This window comes from Lissotriton helveticus, chromosome 12 (genome assembly GCF_964261635.1).
Source record: "Lissotriton helveticus chromosome 12, aLisHel1.1, whole genome shotgun sequence".
NCBI classification, from domain to species: domain Eukaryota; kingdom Metazoa; phylum Chordata; class Amphibia; order Caudata; family Salamandridae; genus Lissotriton; species Lissotriton helveticus.
The window spans coordinates 139,857,044-139,880,622 of NC_136073.1; the positions used below are offsets into that span (position 1 = coordinate 139,857,044).

At 48.4% G+C, this 23,579-nt stretch overlaps 15 non-coding genes across 15 annotated transcripts; all 15 read right to left on the reverse strand.

Annotated features, from left to right (window-relative positions):
* Nucleotides 1-560: 560 nt before the first annotated feature.
* TRNAT-AGU (transfer RNA threonine (anticodon AGU)) lies at nt 561-634 on the reverse strand. Its single transcript has one exon. It is a non-coding gene; the product is annotated as a tRNA-Thr (tRNA).
* Nucleotides 635-1,305: 671 nt separating this feature from the next.
* On the reverse strand, nt 1,306-1,379 carry TRNAI-AAU (transfer RNA isoleucine (anticodon AAU)). The gene has a single exon. It is a non-coding gene; the product is annotated as a tRNA-Ile (tRNA).
* Nucleotides 1,380-2,663: 1,284 nt separating this feature from the next.
* On the reverse strand, nt 2,664-2,737 carry TRNAT-AGU (transfer RNA threonine (anticodon AGU)). The gene has a single exon. It is a non-coding gene; the product is annotated as a tRNA-Thr (tRNA).
* A 671-nt stretch (nt 2,738-3,408) lies between these two features.
* On the reverse strand, nt 3,409-3,482 carry TRNAI-AAU (transfer RNA isoleucine (anticodon AAU)). The gene has a single exon. It is a non-coding gene; the product is annotated as a tRNA-Ile (tRNA).
* Nucleotides 3,483-4,768: 1,286 nt separating this feature from the next.
* Nucleotides 4,769-4,842, reverse strand: TRNAT-AGU (transfer RNA threonine (anticodon AGU)). Its single transcript has one exon. It is a non-coding gene; the product is annotated as a tRNA-Thr (tRNA).
* A 1,061-nt stretch (nt 4,843-5,903) lies between these two features.
* Nucleotides 5,904-5,975, reverse strand: TRNAH-GUG (transfer RNA histidin (anticodon GUG)). The gene has a single exon. It is a non-coding gene; the product is annotated as a tRNA-His (tRNA).
* An 896-nt stretch (nt 5,976-6,871) lies between these two features.
* Nucleotides 6,872-6,945, reverse strand: TRNAT-AGU (transfer RNA threonine (anticodon AGU)). Its single transcript has one exon. It is a non-coding gene; the product is annotated as a tRNA-Thr (tRNA).
* A 671-nt stretch (nt 6,946-7,616) lies between these two features.
* On the reverse strand, nt 7,617-7,690 carry TRNAI-AAU (transfer RNA isoleucine (anticodon AAU)). The gene has a single exon. It is a non-coding gene; the product is annotated as a tRNA-Ile (tRNA).
* A 1,284-nt stretch (nt 7,691-8,974) lies between these two features.
* TRNAT-AGU (transfer RNA threonine (anticodon AGU)) lies at nt 8,975-9,048 on the reverse strand. The gene has a single exon. It is a non-coding gene; the product is annotated as a tRNA-Thr (tRNA).
* A 671-nt stretch (nt 9,049-9,719) lies between these two features.
* On the reverse strand, nt 9,720-9,793 carry TRNAI-AAU (transfer RNA isoleucine (anticodon AAU)). The gene has a single exon. It is a non-coding gene; the product is annotated as a tRNA-Ile (tRNA).
* Nucleotides 9,794-11,077: 1,284 nt separating this feature from the next.
* Nucleotides 11,078-11,151, reverse strand: TRNAT-AGU (transfer RNA threonine (anticodon AGU)). The gene has a single exon. It is a non-coding gene; the product is annotated as a tRNA-Thr (tRNA).
* Nucleotides 11,152-12,212: 1,061 nt separating this feature from the next.
* TRNAH-GUG (transfer RNA histidin (anticodon GUG)) lies at nt 12,213-12,284 on the reverse strand. Its single transcript has one exon. It is a non-coding gene; the product is annotated as a tRNA-His (tRNA).
* An 896-nt stretch (nt 12,285-13,180) lies between these two features.
* On the reverse strand, nt 13,181-13,254 carry TRNAT-AGU (transfer RNA threonine (anticodon AGU)). Its single transcript has one exon. It is a non-coding gene; the product is annotated as a tRNA-Thr (tRNA).
* Nucleotides 13,255-15,282: 2,028 nt separating this feature from the next.
* TRNAT-AGU (transfer RNA threonine (anticodon AGU)) lies at nt 15,283-15,356 on the reverse strand. The gene has a single exon. It is a non-coding gene; the product is annotated as a tRNA-Thr (tRNA).
* A 2,029-nt stretch (nt 15,357-17,385) lies between these two features.
* On the reverse strand, nt 17,386-17,459 carry TRNAT-AGU (transfer RNA threonine (anticodon AGU)). Its single transcript has one exon. It is a non-coding gene; the product is annotated as a tRNA-Thr (tRNA).
* Between the last annotated feature and the right edge of the window lie 6,120 nt (nt 17,460-23,579).

The following is a 23,579-nucleotide window of genomic DNA, read 5'->3' on the forward strand; positions in this document are numbered from 1 at the left end:
AGACACAATATTTCAGAATAGGCCTCCAGAACCTCACGTGAAGTCTCCTTAAGAGAACACAATATCACTGATGTGGCCTCCAAAACTTGGCACAGTACTATGGATACAGCATTTTTAGCTCCACGCAGCACACAGTGTCATTTTCCAAGCTCTCACAATCCATCAGACTCTGCTACCCTTGCGTTGCCTGTTCTTGAGGCACTGAAGCTTGAACCTCTTCTGCCTCTTCAGTAACAGTGTCAGTAATGCAATGGTACTCAGTTGCTGCCTGTGCTGCACCTGTTGTTTGAAGCTTGCATTACTGCTGCCTAGGTTGTACTTTGAAGCGAGCGAAGCTTAAAAACATCTTTTCACGTCACAAAACCAAACTGATTGGCTTTGAAAATTAAAGATACTGGTGGCTGGTGGTACATTACAATGGCAGGTAAAAACCCGAAACATCTTTAGGTTTTAAGGAGGAGCATTGTGTACATGAGGATAATTAAAATAGGAGAAATTGTGTTTGAAGACAATGAGTCTTTAATCAAACAAAAAGTCTTGTATGAGGTTGTGTAAAAACAAGGCACTGCTGAGATTCGAACTCAGGATCTCCTGTTTACTAGACAGGCGCTTTAACCAACTAAGCCACAGCGCCTATTTCCACTGACTTAGAACCATTGTACCTTCTGTGTCGGTATCACTGTGAGGCACTCCATACTTTTCTGTCTCTAAATTTGTATCCAGCTACTACCAACAAGAAAATGGAGAAAGAAAAACCTGAACATGGTATGGAAAAATTACAAAGAGGGTCACGACAAACGTATATCATTAGGTGTACATATCTGTATTCATTTTGCAATATTTACACGGGTGGACGAGTGTGCTATACATACGTTAAACTAAACGAGAGTGTAACGATGTTAAAGATCACTAATACATAGCAGACAATTTAATGATGCCTACATAACCCATGTGCTCTTTCCTTCAACTCTCGTCACCTCTGGACACCCCAACGAGAAGCCGAGAAATCGTCACTTTTGGAGAGAAAGTGTCACCTTTAGTTGATGCGTCCCAGCTTCAAACAGGGCTTCAAAAAGTGCACTCTGAGAGACCCAAGGAGCGGGCTGGTCGTCCAGCCATAGGAGAGGGAGGCTGGGGGCTGTTAGACCACAGTGCCCTTTACATGGTACTAGCAACACTCACCCTTGCACAAACATCAGCCATCAGAGCCCAGTTAATGACCAGAATAAACAAACAAACTATACGTTGTTTTTAAACGTCTTGTACTGTGATGCATGACTTCTCTCTTTTAATTGTGAAAAAAACTGGCCGGTACGGGGATCGAACCCGTGACCTTGGCGTTATTAGCACCACGCTCTGACCAACTGAGCTAACCGGCCAAGTCATTCTTACAGAAAAGGTATTATTACACAAGGAAATGTTTTTGCATTCCTCAAAAACGATTTCTGCACAATTACATGGGCTACAACATGCAAGAGTACATTAAAAGTAAGCATTTCATGTATTAAAACACTCTGTCCCTGATGCCCCACAGCTCTGGCATCATAATGAAATGACTTCTCATGATTAAAGCTGGCAATTTCACAAATCAAAGAAAACAAAGTGCTTGGGACAGGTGTTATTTAAAAAATAATAATACTCTGTATATTGCAAATAAAAAATATCTCCCAACTGCCATGACATTGCCACCCGCAATGCCGTGACTTGGATTCGAACCGAGGTTGCTGCGGCCACAACACAGAGTACTAACCACTATACGATCACGGCGAGCTACTTGGGCTACTCAGGCCCATGACGTATGTGACTTTTATAGTGCAAATCAGGTGACACTGTCAGTCATCAGAGTCTTATATGTTGTGTATGTGTTTTGAGGCAGATGCTGCACATTTCGCCTCTTTGACTGGGATGTTCACAAACCAACACAGACTGCCCTCCAGTCCTACTCTGCAAGGACCGCTCCCTCCTTTTTACACCTCAAGCGTTATGTTATTCAAACATTGGAAGAGTAGTATCAAACCTCTTGGTAAGCCATGAAGAACTGGACATGATGTTTCGTATGTGGTGTGATGCACATGACAATACTCCGTAGGAGTCTCCCGGGACAGACACAATATTTCATAATAGGCCTCCAGAACCTCACGTGAAGTCTCCCTAAGAGAACACAATATCACTGATGTGGCCTCCAAAACTTGGCGCAGTACTATGGATACAGCATTTTTAGCTCCACGCAGCACACAGTGTCATTTTCCAAGCTCTCACAATCCATCAGACTCTGCTGCCCTTGCGTTGCCTGTTCTTGAGGCACTGAAGCTTGAACCTCTTCTGCCTCTTCAGTAACAGTGTCAGTAATGCAATGGTACTCAGGTGCTGCCTGTGCTGCACCTGTTGTTTGAAACTTGCATTACTGCTGCCTAGGTTGTACTTTGAAGCGAGCGAAGCTTAAAAACATCTTTTCACGTCACAAAACCAAACTGATTGGCTTTGAAAATTAAAGATACTGGTGGCTGGTGGTACATTACAATGGCAGGTAAAAACCCGAAACATCTTTAGGTTTTAAGGAGGAGCATTGTGTACATGAGGATAATTATAATAGGAGAAATTGTGTTTGCAGACAATGAGTCTTTAATCAAACAAAAAGTCTTGTATGAAATTGTGTGAAAACAAGGCACTGTTGAGATTCGAACTCAGGATCGCCTGTTTACTAGACAGGTGCTCTAACCAACTAAGCCACAGCGCCTATTTCCACTCGCTTACAACCATTGTACCTTCTGTGTCGGTATCACTGTGAGGCACTCCATACTTTCCTGTCTCTAAATTTTTATCCAGCTACTACCGACAAGAAAATGGAGAAAGAAAAACCTGAACATGGTACGGAAAAATTACAAAGAGGGTCACGACAAACGTATATCATTAGGTGTACATATCTGTATTCATTTTGCAATATTTACACGGGTGGACGAGTGTGCTATACATACGTTAAACTAAACGAGAGTGTAACGATGTTAAAGATCACTAATACATAGCAGACAATTTAATGATGCCTACATAACTCATGTGCTCTTTCCTTCAACTCTCGTCACCTCTGGACACCCCAACGAGAAGCCGAGAAATCGTCACTTTTGGAGAGAAAGTGTCACCTTTAGTTGATGCGTCCCAGCTTCAAACAGGGCTTCAAAAAGTGCACTTTGAGAGACCCAAGGAGCGGGCTGGTCGTCCAGCCATAGGAGAGGGAGGCTGGGGGCTGTTAGACCACAGTGCCCTTTACATGGTACTAGCAACACTCACCCTTGCACAAACATCAGCCATCAGAGCCCAGTTAATGACCAGAATAAACAAACAAACTATACGTTGTTTTTAAACGTCTTGTACTGTGATGCATGACTTCTCTCTTTTAATTGTGAAAAAAACTGGCCGGTACGGGGATCGAACCCGTGACCTTGGCGTTATTAGCACCACGCTCTGACCAACTGAGCTAACCAGCCAAGTCATTCTTACAGAAAAGGTATTATTACACAAGGAAATGTTTTTGCATTCCTCAAAAACGATTTCTGCACAATTACATGGGCTACAACATGCAAGAGTACATTAAAAGTAAGCATTGCATGTATTAAAACACTCTGTCCCTGATGCCCCACAGCTCTGGCATCATAATGAAATGACTTCTCATGATTAAAGCTGGCAATTTCACAAATCAAAGAAAACAAAGTGCTTGGGACAGGTGTTATTTAAAAAATAATAATACTCTGTATATTGCAAATAAAAAATATCTCCCAACTGCCATGACATTGCCACCCGCAATGCCGTGACTTGGATTCGAACCGAGGTTGCTGCGGCCACAACGCAGAGTACTAACCACTATACGATCACGGCGAGCTACTTGGGTTACTCAGGCCCATGACGTATGTGACTTTTATAGTGCAAATCAGGTGACACTGTCAGTCATCAGAGTCTTATATGTTGTGTATGTGTTTTGAGGCAGATGCTGCACATTTCGCCTCTTTGACTGGGATGTTCACAAACCAACACAGACTGCCCTCCAGTCCTACTCTGCAAGGACCGCTCCCTCCTTTTTACACCTCAAGCGTTATGTTATTCAAACATTGGAAGAGTAGTATCAAACCTCTTGGTAAGCCATGAAGAACTGGACATGATGTTTCGTATTTGTGGTGTGATGCACATGACAATACTCCGTAGGAGTCTCCCGGGACAGACACAATATTTCAGAATAGGCCTCCAGAACCTCACGTGAAGTCTCCCTAAGAGAACACAATATCACTGATGTGGCCTCCAAAACTTGGCGCAGTACTATGGATACAGCATTTTTAGCTCCACGCAGCACACAGTGTCATTTTCCAAGCTCTCACAATCCATCAGACTCTGCTGCCCTTGCGTTGCCTGTTCTTGAGGCACTGAAGCTTGAACCTCTTCTGCCTCTTCAGTAACAGTGTCAGTAATGCAATGGTACTCAGGTGCTGCCTGTGCTGCACCTGTTGTTTGAAACTTGCATTACTGCTGCCTAGGTTGTACTTTGAAGCGAGCGAAGCTTAAAAACATCTTTTCACGTCACAAAACCAAACTGATTGGCTTTGAAAATTAAAGATACTGGTGGCTGGTGGTACATTACAATGGCAGGTAAAAACCCGAAACATCTTTAGGTTTTAAGGAGGAGCATTGTGTACATGAGGATAATTATAATAGGAGAAATTGTGTTTGCAGACAATGAGTCTTTAATCAAACAAAAAGTCTTGTATGAAATTGTGTGAAAACAAGGCACTGTTGAGATTCGAACTCAGGATCGCCTGTTTACTAGACAGGCGCTCTAACCAACTAAGCCACAGCGCCTATTTCCACTCGCTTACAACCATTGTACCTTCTGTGTCGGTATCACTGTGAGGCACTCCATACTTTTCTGTCTCTAAATTTTTATCCAGCTACTACCGACAAGAAAATGGAGAAAGAAAAACCTGAACATGGTACGGAAAAATTACAAAGAGGGTCACGACAAACGTATATCATTAGGTGTACATATCTGTATTCATTTTGAAATATTTACACGGGTGGACGAGTGTGCTATACATACGTTAAACTGAACGAGAGTGTAACGATGTTAAAGATCACTAATACATAGCAGACAATTTAATGATGCCTACATAACCCATGTGCTCTTTCCTTCACCTCTCGTCACCTCTGGACACACCAACGAGAAGCCGAGAAATCGTCACTTTTGGAGAGAAAGTGTCACCTTTAGTTGATGCGTCCCAGCTTCAAACAGGGCTTCAAAAAGTGCACTTTGAGAGACCCAAGGAGCGGGCTGGTCGTCCAGCCATAGGAGAGGTAGGCTGGGGGCTGTTAGACCACAGTGCCCTTTACATGGTACTAGCAACACTCGCCCTTGCACAAACATCAGACATCAGAGCCCAGTTAATGACCAGAATAAACAAACAACCTATACATTGTTTTTAAACGTCTTGTACTGTAATGCATGACTTCTCTCTTTTAATTGTGAAAAATACTGGCCGGTACGGGGATCGAACGCGCGACCTTGGCGTTATTAGCACCACGCTCTAACCAACTGAGCTAACCGGCCAAGTCATTCATACAGAAAAGGTATTATTACACAAGGAAATGTTTTTGCATTCCTCAAAAACGATTTCTGCACAATTACACGGGCTACAACATGCAAGAGTACATTAAAAGTAAGCATTGCATGTATTAAAACACTCTGTCCCTGCTGCCCCACAGCTCTGGCATCATAATGAAATGACTTCTCATGATTAAAGCTGGCAATTTCACAAATCAAAGAAAACAAAGTGTTTGGGACAGGTGTTATTTAAAAAATAATAATACTCTGTATATTGCAAATAAAAAATATCACCCAACTGCCATGACATTGCCACACGCAATGCCGTGACTCGGATTCGAACCGAGGTTGCTGCGGCCACAACGCAGAGTACTAACCACTATACGATCACGGCGAGCTACTTGGGCTACTCAGGCTCATGACGTATGTGACTTTTATAGTGCAAATCAGGTGACACTGTCAGTCATCAGAGTCTTATATGTTGTGTATGTGTTTTGAGGCAGATGCTGCACATTTCGCCTCTTTGACTGGGATGTTCACAAACCAACACAGACTGCCCTCCAGTCCTACTCTGCAAGGACCGCTCCCTTCTTTTTACACCTCAAGAGTTATGTTATTCAAACATTGGAAGAGTAGTATCAAACCTCTTGGTAAGCCATGAAGAACTGGACATGATGTTTCGTATGTGGTGTGATGCACATGACAATACTCCGTAGGAGTCTCCCAGGACAGACACAATATTTCAGAATAGGCCTCCAGAACCTCACGTGAAGTCTCCCTAAGAGAACACAATATCACTGATGTGGCCTCCAAAACTTGGCGCAGTACTATGGATACAGCATTTTTAGCTCCACGCAGCACACAGTGTCATTTTCCAAGCTCTCACAATCCATCAGACTCTGCTGCCCTTGCGTTGCCTGTTCTTGAGGCACTGAAGCTTGAACCTCTTCTGCCTCTTCAGTAACAGTGTCAGTAAAGCAATGGTACTCAGGTGCTGCCTGTGCTGCACCTGTTGTTTGAAGCTTGCATTACTGCTGCCTAGGTTGTACTTTGAAGCGAGCGAAGCTTAAAAACATCTTTTCACGTCACAAAACCAAACTGATTGGCTTTGAAAATTAAAGATACTGGTGGCTGGTGGTACATTACAATGGCAGGTAAAAACCCGAAACATCTTTAGGTTTTAAGGAGGAGCATTGTGTACATGAGGATAATTAAAATAGGAGAAATTGTGTTTGAAGACAATGAGTCTTTAATCAAACAAAAAGTCTTGTATGAGGTTGTGTAAAAACAAGGCACTGCTGAGATTCGAACTCAGGATCTCCTGTTTACTAGACAGGCGCTTTAACCAACTAAGCCACAGCGCCTATTTCCACTGACTTAGAACCATTGTACCTTCTGTGTCGGTATCACTGTGAGGCACTCCATACTTTTCTGTCTCTAAATTTGTATCCAGCTACTACCAACAAGAAAATGGAGAAAGAAAAACCTGAACATGGTATGGAAAAATTACAAAGAGGGTCACGACAAACGTATATCATTAGGTGTACATATCTGTATTCATTTTGCAATATTTACACGGGTGGACGAGTGTGCTATACATACGTTAAACTAAACGAGAGTGTAACGATGTTAAAGATCACTAATACATAGCAGACAATTTAATGATGCCTACATAACCCATGTGCTCTTTCCTTCAACTCTCGTCACCTCTGGACACCCCAACGAGAAGCCGAGAAATCGTCACTTTTGGAGAGAAAGTGTCACCTTTAGTTGATGCGTCCCAGCTTCAAACAGGGCTTCAAAAAGTGCACTCTGAGAGACCCAAGGAGCGGGCTGGTCGTCCAGCCATAGGAGAGGGAGGCTGGGGGCTGTTAGACCACAGTGCCCTTTACATGGTACTAGCAACACTCACCCTTGCACAAACATCAGCCATCAGAGCCCAGTTAATGACCAGAATAAACAAACAAACTATACGTTGTTTTTAAACGTCTTGTACTGTGATGCATGACTTCTCTCTTTTAATTGTGAAAAAAACTGGCCGGTACGGGGATCGAACCCGTGACCTTGGCGTTATTAGCACCACGCTCTGACCAACTGAGCTAACCGGCCAAGTCATTCTTACAGAAAAGGTATTATTACACAAGGAAAGGTTTTTGCATTCCTCAAAAACGATTTCTGCACAATTACATGGGCTACAACATGCAAGAGTACATTAAAAGTAAGCATTTCATGTATTAAAACACTCTGTCCCTGATGCCCCACAGCTCTGGCATCATAATGAAATGACTTCTCATGATTAAAGCTGGCAATTTCACAAATCAAAGAAAACAAAGTGCTTGGGACAGGTGTTATTTAAAAAATAATAATACTCTGTATATTGCAAATAAAAAATATCTCCCAACTGCCATGACATTGCCACCCGCAATGCCGTGACTTGGATTCGAACCGAGGTTGCTGCGGCCACAACACAGAGTACTAACCACTATACGATCACGGCGAGCTACTTGGGCTACTCAGGCCCATGACGTATGTGACTTTTATAGTGCAAATCAGGTGACACTGTCAGTCATCAGAGTCTTATATGTTGTGTATGTGTTTTGAGGCAGATGCTGCACATTTCGCCTCTTTGACTGGGATGTTCACAAACCAACACAGACTGCCCTCCAGTCCTACTCTGCAAGGACCGCTCCCTCCTTTTTACACCTCAAGCGTTATGTTATTCAAACATTGGAAGAGTAGTATCAAACCTCTTGGTAAGCCATGAAGAACTGGACATGATGTTTCGTATGTGGTGTGATGCACATGACAATACTCCGTAGGAGTCTCCCGGGACAGACACAATATTTCAGAATAGGCCTCCAGAACCTCACGTGAAGTCTCCCTAAGAGAACACAATATCACTGATGTGGCCTCCAAAACTTGGCGCAGTACTATGGATACAGCATTTTTAGCTCCACGCAGCACACAATGTCATTTTCCAAGCTCTCACAATCCATCAGACTCTGCTGCCCTTGCGTTGCCTGTTCTTGAGGCACTGAAGCTTGAACCTCTTCTGCCTCTTCAGTAACAGTGTCAGTAATGCAATGGTACTCAGGTGCTGCCTGTGCTGCACCTGTTGTTTGAAACTTGCATTACTGCTGCCTAGGTTGTACTTTGAAGCGAGCGAAGCTTAAAAACATCTTTTCACGTCACAAAACCAAACTGATTGGCTTTGAAAATTAAAGATACTGGTGGCTGGTGGTACATTACAATGGCAGGTAAAAACCCGAAACATCTTTAGGTTTTAAGGAGGAGCATTGTGTACATGAGGATAATTATAATAGGAGAAATTGTGTTTGCAGACAATGAGTCTTTAATCAAACAAAAAGTCTTGTATGAAATTGTGTGAAAACAAGGCACTGTTGAGATTCGAACTCAGGATCGCCTGTTTACTAGACAGGCGCTCTAACCAACTAAGCCACAGCGCCTATTTCCACTCGCTTACAACCATTGTACCTTCTGTGTCGGTATCACTGTGAGGCACTCCATACTTTCCTGTCTCTAAATTTTTATCCAGCTACTACCGACAAGAAAATGGAGAAAGAAAAACCTGAACATGGTACGGAAAAATTACAAAGAGGGTCACGACAAACGTATATCATTAGGTGTACATATCTGTATTCATTTTGCAATATTTACACGGGTGGACGAGTGTGCTATACATACGTTAAACTAAACGAGAGTGTAACGATGTTAAAGATCACTAATACATAGCAGACAATTTAATGATGCCTACATAACTCATGTGCTCTTTCCTTCAACTCTCGTCACCTCTGGACACCCCAACGAGAAGCCGAGAAATCGTCACTTTTGGAGAGAAAGTGTCACCTTTAGTTGATGCGTCCCAGCTTCAAACAGGGCTTCAAAAAGTGCACTTTGAGAGACCCAAGGAGCGGGCTGGTCGTCCAGCCATAGGAGAGGGAGGCTGGGGGCTGTTAGACCACAGTGCCCTTTACATGGTACTAGCAACACTCACCCTTGCACAAACATCAGCCATCAGAGCCCAGTTAATGACCAGAATAAACAAACAAACTATACGTTGTTTTTAAACGTCTTGTACTGTGATGCATGACTTCTCTCTTTTAATTGTGAAAAAAACTGGCCGGTACGGGGATCGAACCCGTGACCTTGGCGTTATTAGCACCACGCTCTGACCAACTGAGCTAACCGGCCAAGTCATTCTTACAGAAAAGGTATTATTACACAAGGAAATGTTTTTGCATTCCTCAAAAACGATTTCTGCACAATTACATGGGCTACAACATGCAAGAGTACATTAAAAGTAAGCATTGCATGTATTAAAACACTCTGTCCCTGATGCCCCACAGCTCTGGCATCATAATGAAATGACTTCTCATGATTAAAGCTGGCAATTTCACAAATCAAAGAAAACAAAGTGCTTGGGACAGGTGTTATTTAAAAAATAATAATACTCTGTATATTGCAAATAAAAAATATCTCCCAACTGCCATGACATTGCCACCCGCAATGCCGTGACTTGGATTCGAACCGAGGTTGCTGCGGCCACAACGCAGAGTACTAACCACTATACGATCACGGCGAGCTACTTGGGTTACTCAGGCCCATGACGTATGTGACTTTTATAGTGCAAATCAGGTGACACTGTCAGTCATCAGAGTCTTATATGTTGTGTATGTGTTTTGAGGCAGATGCTGCACATTTCGCCTCTTTGACTGGGATGTTCACAAACCAACACAGACTGCCCTCCAGTCCTACTCTGCAAGGACCGCTCCCTCCTTTTTACACCTCAAGCGTTATGTTATTCAAACATTGGAAGAGTAGTATCAAACCTCTTGGTAAGCCATGAAGAACTGGACATGATGTTTCGTATGTGGTGTGATGCACATGACAATACTCCGTAGGAGTCTCCCGGGACAGACACAATATTTCAGAATAGGCCTCCAGAACCTCACGTGAAGTCTCCCTAAGAGAACACAATATCACTGATGTGGCCTCCAAAACTTGGCGCAGTACTATGGATACAGCATTTTTAGCTCCACGCAGCACACAGTGTCATTTTCCAAGCTCTCACAATCCATCAGACTCTGCTGCCCTTGCGTTGCCTGTTCTTGAGGCACTGAAGCTTGAACCTCTTCTGCCTCTTCAGTAACAGTGTCAGTAATGCAATGGTACTCAGGTGCTGCCTGTGCTGCACCTGTTGTTTGAAACTTGCATTACTGCTGCCTAGGTTGTACTTTGAAGCGAGCGAAGCTTAAAAACATCTTTTCACGTCACAAAACCAAACTGATTGGCTTTGAAAATTAAAGATACTGGTGGCTGGTGGTACATTACAATGGCAGGTAAAAACCCGAAACATCTTTAGGTTTTAAGGAGGAGCATTGTGTACATGAGGATAATTATAATAGGAGAAATTGTGTTTGCAGACAATGAGTCTTTAATCAAACAAAAAGTCTTGTATGAAATTGTGTGAAAACAAGGCACTGTTGAGATTCGAACTCAGGATCGCCTGTTTACTAGACAGGCGCTCTAACCAACTAAGCCACAGCGCCTATTTCCACTCGCTTACAACCATTGTACCTTCTGTGTCGGTATCACTGTGAGGCACTCCATACTTTTCTGTCTCTAAATTTTTATCCAGCTACTACCGACAAGAAAATGGAGAAAGAAAAACCTGAACATGGTACGGAAAAATTACAAAGAGGGTCACGACAAACGTATATCATTAGGTGTACATATCTGTATTCATTTTGAAATATTTACACGGGTGGACGAGTGTGCTATACATACGTTAAACTGAACGAGAGTGTAACGATGTTAAAGATCACTAATACATAGCAGACAATTTAATGATGCCTACATAACCCATGTGCTCTTTCCTTCACCTCTCGTCACCTCTGGACACACCAACGAGAAGCCGAGAAATCGTCACTTTTGGAGAGAAAGTGTCACCTTTAGTTGATGCGTCCCAGCTTCAAACAGGGCTTCAAAAAGTGCACTTTGAGAGACCCAAGGAGCGGGCTGGTCGTCCAGCCATAGGAGAGGTAGGCTGGGGGCTGTTAGACCACAGTGCCCTTTACATGGTACTAGCAACACTCGCCCTTGCACAAACATCAGACATCAGAGCCCAGTTAATGACCAGAATAAACAAACAACCTATACATTGTTTTTAAACGTCTTGTACTGTAATGCATGACTTCTCTCTTTTAATTGTGAAAAATACTGGCCGGTACGGGGATCGAACGCGCGACCTTGGCGTTATTAGCACCACGCTCTAACCAACTGAGCTAACCGGCCAAGTCATTCATACAGAAAAGGTATTATTACACAAGGAAATGTTTTTGCATTCCTCAAAAACGATTTCTGCACAATTACACGGGCTACAACATGCAAGAGTACATTAAAAGTAAGCATTGCATGTATTAAAACACTCTGTCCCTGCTGCCCCACAGCTCTGGCATCATAATGAAATGACTTCTCATGATTAAAGCTGGCAATTTCACAAATCAAAGAAAACAAAGTGTTTGGGACAGGTGTTATTTAAAAAATAATAATACTCTGTATATTGCAAATAAAAAATATCACCCAACTGCCATGACATTGCCACACGCAATGCCGTGACTCGGATTCGAACCGAGGTTGCTGCGGCCACAACGCAGAGTACTAACCACTATACGATCACGGCGAGCTACTTGGGCTACTCAGGCTCATGACGTATGTGACTTTTATAGTGCAAATCAGGTGACACTGTCAGTCATCAGAGTCTTATATGTTGTGTATGTGTTTTGAGGCAGATGCTGCACATTTCGCCTCTTTGACTGGGATGTTCACAAACCAACACAGACTGCCCTCCAGTCCTACTCTGCAAGGACCGCTCCCTTCTTTTTACACCTCAAGAGTTATGTTATTCAAACATTGGAAGAGTAGTATCAAACCTCTTGGTAAGCCATGAAGAACTGGACATGATGTTTCGTATGTGGTGTGATGCACATGACAATACTCCGTAGGAGTCTCCCAGGACAGACACAATATTTCAGAATAGGCCTCCAGAACCTCACGTGAAGTCTCCCTAAGAGAACACAATATCACTGATGTGGCCTCCAAAACTTGGCGCAGTACTATGGATACAGCATTTTTAGCTCCACGCAGCACACAGTGTCATTTTCCAAGCTCTCACAATCCATCAGACTCTGCTGCCCTTGCGTTGCCTGTTCTTGAGGCACTGAAGCTTGAACCTCTTCTGCCTCTTCAGTAACAGTGTCAGTAAAGCAATGGTACTCAGGTGCTGCCTGTGCTGCACCTGTTGTTTGAAGCTTGCATTACTGCTGCCTAGGTTGTACTTTGAAGCGAGCGAAGCTTAAAAACATCTTTTCACGTCACAAAACCAAACTGATTGGCTTTGAAAATTAAAGATACTGGTGGCTGGTGGTACATTACAATGGCAGGTAAAAACCCGAAACATCTTTAGGTTTTAAGGAGGAGCATTGTGTACATGAGGATAATTATAATAGGAGAAATTGTGTTTGCAGACAATGAGTCTTTAATCAAACAAAAAGTCTTGTATTAGGTTGTGTAAAAACAAGGCACTGCTGAGATTCAAACTCAGGATCTCCTGTTTACTAGACAGGTGCTTTAACCAACTAAGCCACAGCGCCTATTTCCACTCACTTGGAACCATTGTACCTTCTGTGTCAGTATCACTGTGAGGCACTCCATACTTTTCTGTCTCTAAATTTTTATCCAGCTACTACCGACAAGAAAATGGAGAAAGAAAAACCTGAACATGGTATGGAAAAATTACAAAGAGGGTCACGACAAACGTATATCATTAGGTGTACATATCTGTATTCATTTTGCAATATTTACACAGGAGGGCGAGTGTGCTATACATACGTTAAACTAAACGAGAGTGTAACGATGTTAGAGATCACTAATACATAGCAGACAATTTAATGATGCCTACATAACCCATGTGCTCTTTCCTTCACCTCTCGTCACCTCTGGACACCCCAACGAGAAGCCTAGAAATCGTCACTTTTGGAGAGAAAGTGTCACCTTTAGTTGATGCGTCCCAGCTTTAAACAGGGCTTCAAAAAGTGCACTTTGAGAGACCCAAGGAGCGGGCTGGTCGTCCAGCCTTAGGAGAGGGAGGTTGGGGGCTGTTTGACCAGAGTGCCCTTTACATGGTACTAGCAACACTCACCTTTGAACAAACATCAGCGATCAGAGCCCAGTTAATGACCAGAATAAACAAACAACCTATACGTTGTTTTTAAACGTCTTGTACTGTAATGCATGACTTCTCTCTTTTAATTGTGAAAAATACTGGCTGGTACGGGGATCGGACCCACGACCTTGGCGTTATTAGCACCACGCTCTAACCAACTGAGCTAACTGGCCAAGGTCATTCATACAGAATAGGTATTATTACACAAGGAAATGTTTTTGCATTCCTCAAAAACGATTTCTGCACAATTACACGGGCTACAACATGCAAGAGTACATTAAAAGTAAGCATTGCATGTATTAAAACACTCTGTCCCTTCTGCCCCACAGCTGTGGCATCATAATGAAATGACTTCTCATGATTAAAGCTGGCAATTTCACAATTCAAAGAAAACAAAGTGTTTGGGACAGGTGTTATTTAAAAAATAATAATACTCTATATTGCAAATAAAAAATATCACCCAACTGCCATGACATTGCCACCCGCAATGCCGTGACTTGGATTCGAACCGAGGTTGCTGCAGCCACAACGCAGAGTACTAACCACTATACAATCACGGCGAGCTACTTGGGCTACTCAGGGCCATGATGTATGTGACTTTTATAGTGCAAATCAGGTGACACTGTCAGTCATGAGAGTCTTATATGTAGTGTATGTGTTTTGAGGCAGATGCTGCACATTTCACCTCTTTAACTGGGATGTTCACAAACCAACACAGACTGCCCTCCAGTCCTACTCTGCTAGGACCGCTCCCTCCTTTTTACACCTCAAGCGTTATGGTATTCAAACATTGGAAGAGTAGTATCAAACCTCTTGGTAAGCCATGAAGTACTGGACATGACGTTTCGTGTGTGGTGTGATGCACATGACAATACTCCGTAGGAGTCTCCCAGGACAGACACAATATTTCAGAATAGGCCTCCAGAACCTCACATGAAGTCTCCCTAAGAGAACACAATATCACTGATGTGGCCTCCAAAACTTGGCACAGTACTATGGATACAGCATTTGTAGCTCCACGCAGCACACAGTGTCATTTTCCAAGCTCTCACAATCCATCAGACTCTGCTGCCCTTGCGTTGCCTGTTCTTGAGGCACTGAAGCTTGAACCTCTTCTGCCTCTTCAGTAACAGTGTCAGTAATGCAATGGTACTCAGGTGCTGCCTGTGCTGCACCTGTTGTTTGAAGCTTGCATTACTGCTGCCTAGGTTGTACTTTGAAGCGAGCGAAGCTTAAAAACATCTTTTCACGTCACAAAACCAAACTGATTGGCTTTGAAAATTAAAGATACTGGTGGCTGGTGGTACATTACAATGGCAGGTAAAAACCCGAAACATCTTTACGTTTTAAGGAGGAGCATTGTGTACATGAGGATAATTATAATAGGAGAAATTGTGTTTGCAGACAATGAGTCTTTAATCAAACAAAAAGTCTTGTATGAGGTTGTATAAAAACAAGGCACTGCTGAGATTCAAACTCAGGATCTCCTGTTTACTAGACAGGCGCTTTAACCAACTAAGCCACAGCGCCTATTTCCACTCACTTGGAACCATTGTACCTTCTGTGTCAGTATCACTGTGAGGCACTCCATACTTTTCTGTCTCTAAATTTTTATCCAGCTACTACCGACAAGAAAATGGAGAAAGAAAAACCTGAACATGGTATGGAAAAATTACAAAGAGGGTCACGACAAACGTATATCATTAGGTGTACATATCTGTATTCATTTTGCAATATTTACACGGGTGGACGAGTGTGCTATACATACGTTAAACTAAACAAGAGTGTAACGATGTTAAAGATCACTAATACATAGCAGACAATTTAATGATGCCTACATAACCCATGTGCTCTTTCCTTCACCTCTCGTCACCTCTGGACACCCCAACGAGAAGCCGAGAAATCGTCACTTTTGGAGAGAAAGTGTCACCTTTAGTTGATGCGTCCCAGCTTTAAACAGGGCTTCAAAAAGTGCACTTTGAGAGACCCAAGGAGCGGGCTGGTCGTCCAGCCATAGGAGAGTTAGGCTGGGGGCTGTTTGACCAGAGTGCCCTTTACATGGTACTAGCAACACTCACCTTTGAACAAACATCAGCGATCAGAGCCCAGTTAATGACCAGAATAAACAAACAACCTATACGTTGTTTTTAAACGTCTTGTACTGTAATGCATGACTTCTCTCTTTTAATTGTGAAAAATACTGGCTGGTACGGGGATCGAACCCACAACCTTGGCGTTATTAGCACCACGCTCTGACCAACTGAGCTAACCGGCCAAGTCATTCTTACAGAAAAGGTATTATTACACAAGGAAATGTTTTTGCATTCCTCAAAAACGATTTCTGCACAATTACATGGGCTACAACATGCAAGAGTACATTAAAAGTAAGCATTGCATGTATTAAAACACTCTGTCCCTGATGCCCCACAGCTCTGGCATCATAATGAAATGACTTCTCATGATTAAAGCTGGCAATTTCACAAATCAAAGAAAACAAAGTGCTTGGGACAGGTGTTATTTAAAAAATAATAATACTCTGTATATTTCAAATAAAAAATATCTCCCAACTGCCATGACATTGCCACCCGCAATGCCGTGACTTGGATTCGAACCGAGGTTGCTGCGGCCACAACGCAGAGTACTAACCCCTATACGATCACGGCGAGCTACTTGGGCTACTCAGGCCCATGACGTATGTGACTTTTATAGTGCAAATCAGGTGACACTGTCAGTCATCAGAGTCTTATATGTTGTGTATGTGTTTTGAGGCAGATGCTGCACATTTCGCCTCTTTGACTGGGATGTTCACAAACCAACACAGACTGCCCTCCAGTCCTACTCTGCAAGGACCGCTCCCTCCTTTTTACACCTCAAGCGTTATGTTATTCAAACATTGGAAGAGTAGTATCAAACCTCTTGGTAAGCCATGAAGAACTGGACATGATGTTTCGTATGTGGTGTGATGCACATGACAATACTCCGTAGGAGTCTCCCGGGACAGACACAATATTTCAGAATAGGCCTCCAGAACCTCACGTGAAGTCTCCCTAAGAGAACACAATATCACTGATGTGGCCTCCAAAACTTGGCGCAGTACTATGGATACAGCATTTTTAGCTCCACGCAGCACACAGTGTCATTTTCCAAGCTCTCACAATCCATCAGACTCTGCTGCCCTTGCGTTGCCTGTTCTTGAGGCACTGAAGCTTGAACCTCTTCTGCCTCTTCAGTAACAGTGTCAGTAATGCAATGGTACTCAGGTGCTTCCTGTGCTGCACCTGTTGTTTGAAACTTGCATTACTGCTGCCTAGGTTGTACTTTGAAGCGAGCGAAGCTTAAAAACATCTTTTCACGTCACAAAACCAAACTGATTGGCTTTGAAAATTAAAGATACTGGTGGCTGGTGGTACATTACAATGGCAGGTAAAAACCCGAAACATCTTTAGGTTTTAAGGAGGAGCATTGTGTACATGAGGATAATTATAATAGGAGAAATTGTGTTTGCAGACAATGAGTTTTTAATCAAACAAAAAGTCTTGTATGAAATTGTGTGAAAACAAGGCACTGTTGAGATTTGAACTCAGGATCGCCTGTTTACTAGACAGGCGCTCTAACCAACTAAGCCACAGCGCCTATTTCCACTCGCTTACAACCATTGTACCTTCTGTGTCGGTATCACTGTGAGGCACTCCATACTTTTCTGTCTCTAAATTTTTATCCAGCTACTACCGACAAGAAAATGGAGAAAGAAAAACCTGAACATGGTACGGAAAAATTACAAAGAGGGTCACGACAAACGTATATCATTAGGTGTACATATCTGTATTCATTTTGAAATATTTACACGGGTGGACGAGTGTGCTATACATACGTTAAACTAAACGAGAGTGTAACGATGTTAGAGATCACTAATACATAGCAGACAATTTAATGATGCCTACATAACCCATGTGCTCTTTCCTTCACCTCTCGTCACCTCTGGACACCCCAACGAGAAGCCGAGAAATCGTCACTTTTGGAGAGAAAGTGTCACCTTTAGTTGATGCGTCCCAGCTTTAAACAGGGCTTCAAAAAGTGCACTTTGAGAGACCCAAGGAGCGGGCTGGTCGTCCAGCCATAGGAGAGTTAGGCTGGGGGCTGTTTGACCAGAGTGCCCTTTACATGGTACTAGCAACACTCACCTTTGAACAAACATCAGCGATCAGAGCCCAGTTAATGACCAGAATAAACAAACAACCTATACGTTGTTTTTAAACGTCTTGTACTGTAATGCATGACTTTTCTATTTTAATTGTGAAAAATACTGGAAGGTACGGGGATCGAACCCGCGACCTTGGCGTTATTAGCACCACGCTCTAACCAACTGAGCTAACTGGCCAAGTCATTCATACAGAATAGGTATTATTACACAAGGAAATGTTTTTGCATTCCTCAAAAACAATTTCTGCACAATTACACGGGCTACAACATGCAAGAGTACATTAAAAGTAAGCATTGCATGTATTAAAACACTCTGTCCCTTCTGCCTCACAGCTGTGGCTCCACCCAGGCTGACGGCATGGAAAAGTGCCCAGGACGGGCTCCATGGGTCCCGGGCAGTCCTATCCCCTGGGCGTACGTGGTTGTCCGACATTCGGTCGGATGTGCTTTTACGTACCGGATCGGAATCGGCCCCAATAAAATCGTACGTAAAGTATATAGCAAGTCAACCTGAAATCTGCTGGGTCAGAATGGGCTCGATTCCGATCCGTGTCGGAAGGTTAGGAGTCCGTACGAATTTGTCGGGATTGGGAGCCCGTACGAATTTGTCGGAATTGGGAGTCCGACCATGGACGGGCTCCAATGGGTCCCAGGCAGTCCACCCCCTGGGCGTCTGGGGCTCCATCCAGGCTGCCGGCATGGCAGAGTGCCCGGGACGGGCTCCATGGTTTTCAGGGTGGTCTCCCCCTGGGTGTCGGGGCGCTCCAGGCCGATGGCATGAAAAAAGTGCCCAGGACGGGCTCCATGCGTCCCGGGCCTTCGTCCCCCGGGCGTCCGGGGCTCCATCCGGGCTGACGGCATGCCAGAGTGCCCGAGTCGGGCTCCATGGTTTTCAGGGTGGTCTCCCCCTGGGTGTTGGGGTGCTCCAGGCCGATGGCATGGAAAAAGTGCCCAGGACGGGCTCCGTGCGTCCCGGGCATTCGTCCCGGGACGGGGACAGGGTGGGGGAGAGTCCAGGCGGCTTCACCTCCATGCCCAGCCATCTGATTGCCCAGATTCCCTCGGCCATCTGGTCGCCCGGATCCCCTCGGGCATCTGGTCGACCGCACTTTCCTATGGGGCGACCAGATGGCCGGACTTCCCTGGAAGATCCGATGAGGTGCCATTCGCCTCCCGGATCCCAGCGAGGGCTCCAGGAGGTCGGGTACTTTCGCGCCTTGGGTCCCCTCTGTCACCTCTAGTGCACGGATTACAAGAAAGGAGGGTAATTTCCCTCCGGATTACTAGGGGCAGGGTACGCCCGGACACCCCTCCAGGGCTGGTGGTTCTCTGCCATGGGGACCAGATGGGCTATGCCTGGGCAACACCTCCCTAGGCCACCCGGGGCTTCCTTCCTCCAGGCCAACGGCTTGTCAAATTGCCCAGGACGGGCTCCATGGCTCTTGGGCAGTCGTCCCCCGGGCGTCCGGGGCTCCATCCAGGCCGACGGCATGGCAGAGTGCCCGGGACGGGCTCCATGTGTCCCGGGCCTTCGTCCCCCTGGCGTCCGGGGCTCCATCCAGGCTGACGGCATGGCAGAGTGCCCGGGACGGGCTCCATGCGTCCCGGGCATTAGTCCCCCGGGCATCCGGGGCTCCATCCAGGCTGACGGCATGGCAGAGTGCCCGGGTCGGGCTCCATGGTTTTCAGGGTGGTCCTCCCCTGGGTGTTGGGGCGCCCCAGGCCAATGGCATGGAAAAAGTGCCCAGGATGGGCTCCATGCGTCCTGGGCATTCGTCCCCCGGGCGTCCGGGGCTCCATCCAGGCTGACGGCATGGCAGACTGCCCGGGTCGGGCTCCATGGTTTTCAGGGTGGTCCTCCCCTGGGTGTCGGGGCGCTCCAGGCCAATGGCATGGAAAAGTGCCCAGGACGGGCTCCATGCGACCCGGGCATTCATGCCCCGGGCGTCCGGGGCTCCATCCAGGCTGACGGCATGGCAGAGTGCCCAGGTCGGGCTCCATGGTTTTCAGGGTGGTCCTCCCCTGGGTGTCGGGGCGCTCCAGGCCAATGGCATGGGAAAGTGCCCAGGATGGGCTCCATGCGTCCTGGGCATTCGTCCCCTGGGCGTCCGGGGCTCCATCCAGGCTGACGTCATGGCAGAGTGCCCGGGTCGGGCTCCGTGGTTTTCAGGGTGGTCCTCCCCTGGGTGTCGGGGCGCTCTAGGCCGGCGGCATGGAAAAGTGCCCAGGACGGGCTCCATGCGTCCCGGGCCTTCGTCCCCCGGGCGTCCGGGGCTCCATCCAGGCTGACGGCATGTCACAGTGCCCGGGTCGGGCTCCATGGTTTTCAGGGTGGTCCTCCCCTGGGTGTCGGGGCGCTCCAGGCCTATGGCATGGAAAAGTGCCCAGGACGGGCTCCATGCGACCCGGGCATTCATCCCCCGGGCGTACGGTGCTCCATCCAGGCTGACGGTATGGCAGAGTGCCCGGGTCGGGCTCCATGGTTTTCACGGTGGTCCTCCCCATGGTGTCTGGGGGCTCCAGGCCGAAGGCATGGAAAAGTGCCCAGGACGGGCTCCATGCGTCCCGGGCATTCGTCCCCCGGGTGTTCGGGGCTCCATCCAGGCTGACGGTATGGCAGAGTGCCCGGGTCGGGCTCCATGGCTTTCACGGTGGTCCTCCCCTGGGTGTCTGGGGGCTCCAGGCCGAAGGCATGGAAAAGTGCCCAGGACGGGCTCCATGCGTCCCGGGCACGGGCACGGGGACGGGGACAGGGTCGGGAGAGTCCAGGCGGCTTCACTTCCGTGTCCAGCCATCTGATCGCCCAGATTCCCTCGGCCATCTGGTCGGCCGGATCCCCTCGGGCATCTGGTCGCCCGCAGCGCTTTCTTATGGGGCGACCAGATGGCCGAACTTCCCTGGAAGTCCCGATGAGGTGCCATTCGCCGCCCGGATCCCAGCGAGGGCTCCAGGAGGTCGGGTACATTCGCGCCTTGGGTCCCCTCTGTCACCTCGCGTGCACAGATTACAAGAAAAGGGGGTAATTTTCCTCCGGATTACTAGGGAGAAGGGTACGCCCGGACACCCCTCCGAGGCTGGTGGTTCTCTGCCATGGGGACCAGATGGGCTATGCCTGGGCAACACCTCCCTTGGCCACCCGGGGCTTCCTTCCTCCAGGCCAACTGCATGTCAAATTGCCCAGGACGGGCTCCATGGCTCCTGGGCAGTCGTCCCCCGGGCGTCCGGGGCTCCATCCAGGCTGACGGCATGGAAAAGTGCCCAGGACAGGCTCCATGCGTCCCGGGCATTCATCCCCCGGGCGTCCGGGGCTCCATCTAGGCTGACGGTATGGAAGAGTGCCCAGGTCGGGCTCCATGGTTTTCACGGTGGTCCTCCCCTGGGTGTCTGGGGGCTCCAGGCCGAATGCATGGAAAAGTGGCCAGGACGGGCTCCATGCGTCCCGGGCATTCGTCCCCTGGGCGTCCGGGGCTCCATCTAGGCTGACGGTATGGCAGAGTGCCCAGGGCGGACTCCATGGTTTTCACGGTGGTCCTCCCCTGGGTGTCTGGGGGCTCCAGGCCGAATGCATGGAAAAGTGCCCAGGACGGGCTCCATGCGTCCCAGGCATTCGTCCCCTGGGCGTCCGGGGCTTCATCTAGGCTGACGGTATGGCAGAGTGCCCAGGTTGGGCTCCATGGTTTTCACGGTGGTCCTCCCCTGGGTGTCTGGGGGCTCCAGGCCGAAGGCACGTAAAAGTGCCCAGGACGGGCTCCATGCGTCCCGGGCATTCGCCCCCCAGGCATCCGGGGCTCCATCCAGGCTGACGGCATGACAGAGTGCCCGGGTCGGGCTCCATGGGTCCCGGGCAGCCCTCCCCCGGGCATCCGGGGCACCCATCTCCATGAGGCCAACGGCATTGGCAAAGTACCCAGGACGGGCTCCATGGGTCCCGGGCAGACCTCCCCTGGGCGTCCGGGGCATCCATCTCCATGAGGCCTACGGCATTGGCAAAGTACCCGGGAAGGGCTCCATGGGTCCCTGGTAGACCTCCCCCGGGCGTCCGGGGCACCCATCTCCATGAGGCCAACGCCATTGGCAAAGTACCCGGGAAGGGCTCCATGGGTCCCGGGTAGACCTCCCCCGGGCGTCCGGGGCTCCCACCTCCAGGCCGACGGAATGTCAAAGTACCCAGGACGGGCTCCATGGGTCCCGGGCAGCTTCCCCCGGGCGTCCGGGGCACCCACCTCCAGGCCGACGGCATGTCAAAGTACCCAGGACGGGCTCCACGGGTCCCGGGCATTCCTCCCCCAGGTCGTCCGGGCCCTAGAGCTCCGGTGGTCCAACCTGCGCCTGAGGCCCAGCCGGGGTCCAAGAGCCCTGCCTTGCGTGGGCAGGCAGTCAGGAACCCTACCGCGAAGGCTTGGGATGGATGGGGAGCTGGGAGTCCTTTCGATCCCGGCCATTTGGTCGCCCGCGATGCTTTCCAATGGGGCGACCAGATGGCCGGGCTTCCCTGGAAGTCCCGATGAGGTGCCATTTGCCTCCCGGATCCCAGCTAGGGCTCCATGAGGTCGGGATCTTTTACGCCTTGGGTCCCCTCTGTCACCTCGCGTGCACGGATTGCAAGAAAGGGGGGTAATTTCCCTCCGGATTACTAGGGGCAGGGTACGCCCGGACACCCCTCCAGGGCTGGTGGTTCTCTGCCCGGGGGACCAGATGAGATATGCCTGGGCAACACCTCCCCCGGGCGTCTGGGGGCTCCATTCTCCGGGCCAACGGCATGGCTCAATGCCCAGGACGGGCTCCACGTGTCCCGGACAGACCTCCCCTGGGCGTCCGGGGCACCCATCTCCAGGCCAACGGCATGGCTCAATGCCCAGGACGGGCTCCATGGGTCCGGGGAGGCGTCCCATGTGCCTCCGGGCTTGGGAGCCCCGGCTGGGTCCAGGGGCCCGGCCGGGCCCCGGGTCGGGTGCTCCGGCCCTGGTCCCTGTCTCCCAGCCTACCGCACTGCCAAGGGCCTAGGAAGGGGTTCCGTTGTGCCTGGGGAGCCTCCCCTTGCTTGTCTGGGTTCAGGAGCTCTGTCCGGGGCCCCTAGGGGCCCGGGGGAGGGCGGCCTCCCCACCCCGGGCTCTGTCCTTGGTCCTGCTGCGTGGCAGGGTGCCCGGGACGGGGTCCGGAGGGACCGGGGAGGCGTCCCATGCACCTCCGGACTTGGGAGCCCCGGCTGCGTCCAGGGGCCCGGCCGGGCCCCTGGTCGGGTGCTCCGGCCCTGGGCCCTGTCTCCCAGCCTGCCGCACTGCCAAGGGCCCGGGAAGGGGTTCCGATGTGCCCGGGGAGCCTCCCCTTGCTTGGCTGGGTTCAGGAGCAGTGGCTAGGGCCCCTGAGGGCCCGGGGAGGGTGGCCTCCCCACCCCGGGCTCTGTCCTTGGTCCTGCTGCGTGGCAGGGTGCCCGGGACGGGGTCCGGAGGGACCGGGGAGGCGTCCCATGCGCCTCCGTGCTTGGGAGCCCCGGCTGGGTCCAGGGGCCCGGGCGGGCCCCGGGTCGGGTGCTCCGGCCCTGGGCCCTGTCTC